General features: G+C 37.8%; 1 long non-coding RNA gene across 1 annotated transcript; it reads right to left on the reverse strand.

The window, feature by feature from the left end:
- Positions 1 to 802: 802 nt before the first annotated feature.
- Positions 803 to 3,448, reverse strand: LOC131936268 (uncharacterized). Its single transcript, XR_009386041.1, has 3 exons — positions 3,345 to 3,448; positions 1,782 to 1,880; positions 803 to 917 (listed from the first exon to the last, which is right to left on the reverse strand). It is a non-coding gene; the product is annotated as an uncharacterized LOC131936268 (long non-coding RNA).
- Positions 3,449 to 4,039: the final 591 nt, after the last annotated feature.

Here is a 4,039-nt window from a genome sequence, read left to right on the forward strand (position 1 = left end):
TAATAATTAAGAGAAGTAATTGCTTTTTAATTTTTTTAGTACAAATCTATTAAAAGGAGCTTATGAGTACCCTTATTTGACTACTTAAAAAAGGGAAATAAGTTATGGAAGTGGTTTGAACGTTTGCTTTTCTTTGATAAGTTTGTTTGTAGGAGAAAGGACTCGGCTTTCACAGTGGTTTAAAAACAAAGGGGAAGAGAATATACAAGTGCGTGGGGGTGGTGTCTATAGAATAAAGATAATTCAACCGCAGCTACGGTAATATTTTTACAAAACAATCATCAAGTAAAAAAAATGCAAGAACATTGAAAAAAATTTAACTATAAAAAAATTATTATGGTCGGCCGTGGGCCCCTAAATGGCGTGCCCCCCCCCCCCGCATTGCGGGGTCTGGCGGCACTGTAGTTCCGCCCCTGACTGTAAGAGACCAATATGGACATACCTTTAGCATGTTTGACTTTCTCCTCCAATGGCGCCGCCGCTGTAGAAATGTTGGCATTGACAGTTGTGTCTATCTGTAGTGTTGGCTGGGCAACTATTGTCACGTCTTTGGATTGGTTGTCTGGTTCTTGATCTATTCAATACAATTATCGAAGGATGAAAGACACAACTTTGGTATATAAATAGACAGCTTTTTGTTGCTTTTAAATTTGTATTGGCTGAAATCGGGATTTAAAATATATTTCAAAGTTAAAACTATTTCAAAACATGTTCCTAACATCTTAGACAAACTACAGTTGTATAAAAATATCTTTATCTCTATAGACACAACATTTTTAACAAATCTACACATTACGTGTTATCTTCATGGCCTCGTTACATAGAGATGATATCGCATGTTCAATCTGTTGATTGAGTTCTGTATAGCCTAAATGGTGGTGAGGATTCTCCAGCCATTCTTTGCTTAAGTCTGATGCCTGTTGGGGAGATTTTATTACGTAATGGTTGGCGAGATTGAATTACGCAATGGTTGGGGAGATTGTATTACGTAATGGTTGGGGAGATTGCATTACGTAATGGTTGGGGAAATTGTATTACGTAATGGTTGGGGAGATTGTATTACAAAATGGGTGTTGGGGAGATTGTATTACGTAATGGTTGGGGAGATTGTATGACATAATGGTTGGGGAGATTGTATTACGTAATGGTTGGGGAAATTGTATTACGTAATGGTTGGGGAGATTGAATTACGCAACGGTTGGGGAGATTGTATTACGTAATGGTTGGGGAAATTGTATTACGTAATGGTTGGGGAGATTGTATTACGTAATTGGTGTTGGGGAGATGTGTGCTGTGTGATGTTGTGCGATGTGTACTGTGTAATTGTATGTTTGGGAGATGTGTATTCTGTAAAATATGTCAGGGAGATTTTTATAGTTTACGACCTGTTGTGTAGATTTTTAATTTGTAATGGATGTTGACGACATGTTTGTTGTGTAAAGGACGTAGGTCGAAATGTGTATATTGTTGATAGATAAGTTGAGATGTATATTCAGAAGGAATTAAACGCTTTGAACATAGCACTTTAAATCATATATTAATAAAAAACAGGCAGATTGATAATTACTAAGCAGCATTATCCAAGCTGTAAAAGCTTTCAGTAGATTTTAAGCCATTTTTATTCTATTTTTTATTTAACCCAGTAGATACTTTTATAGATAGATACTTTTATAAAATATATTTTTTTTATTACACACAGATACTTGTATATAATATATTTTTTATTTAACACAGATACTTTTTAAAACTATATTTTTATTTAGCACAAATACTTTTCTTACGTTTCTAAGTATCTGAAGCACGTACTGAAGATCGATAATTTTCTGATCCAGGTAAGTTTTGTGATGTTGAACGATGTTTTCAAAATGCTTGGGTCGCATCTAAACCAGACGATGATGGATTTTTAAAATTTCAAACAAAATAAGATTAATTACATCAATTAAAACTTTTTGTCAGCAATACATAATATAGTAGAGCAGTCAGGGGCGTCACAAGGTTGAGAGACACCTGACATAATGCGTAGCTTCAACCTACGACTTGCAAGTAGCGTCACCAGGTTGGGAGACGCCTGACATAATGCTAGCCTCAACCTACGACTTGCAAGTAGCGTCACCAGGTTGGGAGACGCCTGACATAATGCGTAGCTTCAACCTACGACTTGCAAGTAGCGTCACAAGGTTGGAAGCGGGGGTGGGGTGGGGGGGGGATGACACCCAAACAAAACTTAACTACTTTTATTCAGAAAGTCTTTTTCCTGTCGCGTTAAGTGCATCATTAGGCGCACGGCGGGATCATCGGGGATAGGGTGACACCAAATAGCCTCTAGTTGTGGTATAACACATGTAGGCCATATGTTTGATAATTGTCAGCGAAGGTTGGGGGGTTGGGTGTGTGTGTGGGGGGGGGGGGTGACACCCCGGTTTACACAACCTAGAGTCACTCGGCCTAGAAATACCACTGCTAGTTACACCAAATATATAACCATTTTTCCTGTTTTTCCTGGCGAAGCATATCTCCTCTGATGAAGGTTCCCACTACCCACGGTCTTCTGTCACTCTGTTCAGCTGTTTCCACTATAGTGCTAGCCTGCTGGCTCTCTTACACCAAGTGTATATGATACAACGAAGACGCGTAGATACACCTTTCTATACGAAGCTATTTATAGATATCACCCCCCTCCCTAACTAAATATAGTCACTACATCCTTATCACAACTAACGTACTTCCTTATCTACACCATCTACACCATGTACACCACCCACGCCCTAAAACCAAGCTACACAAAGTAAAACCCGATTTTTTTTTTTTACTAAATTGTCAACATCCTTCTGCGTTCGACATTTTCCCAGCGAATAGTTTAATTAAAACAGGCACAACAAAATATTACATTCTTCTCTTCTGTGAATATAAACACAGTATCATTAGCAGGCACTATAAGGTCAAGGTTATACCAGCTCTTTGAAGCTGCCATGTTTGTTCCTGCTTAATTTGTAAAAGTTACAAACATATGATAACATGTCTTTTAATTATCTATCAGAAATATGTTCAGTAAAGAACAATTACGTCAAACCTAACTGCCTAATACGAGTATACGTCTGAGACTAGCGAGACTTGTTTTTGTTGGTATACGTACGGTGAATGTAGGTCTCATAGCATAACGCACCATGTAAATAAACAGCTATGTGTAGTTCAACTAGACTAGGCCATCTTGTGTTTAGCAAACACATCACATGAGCATATGCAGGCTTGTGCTTTATTTTATTGCTCGTTTTCTTTTTTCGATGATTACGAAAATAAATGTGTATTTTAAATTTGTATTTTACTAATAATTAAAAGCACCCTACCTTTAAAGAACGTAGATAAGTACAAAAACTAAACCTGTTTCCTGTCAAATCTATTAACGCTAGGAGAGTGAGTAATGTAGCTTCAACGTATCGCTCGCACTGAACTCATTTCCTCGGAAAAAGAATTTCCAAACGGGTTTTCCCGTTATTACATAATATGCTAAGTGGGATTTGTACAAGGTTAGCCTACACATCCTGTAAAACTGTCAAATAGCTGTGATTTTAAAACCAGCAATTAAATAATGACGTTATTTAAACGTTATTTTTTCGCAAAAATAAAATCGGCTAATTATGTGTTAAGTCGTTGAATATTTTAGACGAACAAAAATGTTAAATGACAATAAAGTTGTGAAACCAAAACTGCATTGCACAGTAGTCATAGCAGATTACTGTACAACCAGTGTTTCTTCCAGACTTTTTTCTCCGGGGGGGGGGCACTTGAAATCTTCGGGATGGGGGCGGTAAACTTTCTTCGGGGGGGCGGACACTGTTAAAAGTATATATTTTCTATATAAATTATATAAATTTCATTTCGTTCGGGGGGGGGGGCGGTAAAATTTTTTCGGGGGGGGGGGGGTGCAAAGCCCCCCCGAAGAGATGCCTGGAAGAAACTCTGTGTACAACGCATACAGCATTTTATACAACAGCTAGCTCACAGAACTAGCACGTTTCATACCATGGAACATTTTAAACCA

Source organism: Physella acuta, unplaced genomic scaffold, assembly GCF_028476545.2.
Source record: "Physella acuta isolate Inbredline_101_S28 unplaced genomic scaffold, ASM2847654v3 ptg000014l, whole genome shotgun sequence".
In the NCBI taxonomy this organism is placed as follows: Eukaryota; Metazoa; Mollusca; class Gastropoda; family Physidae; genus Physella; species Physella acuta.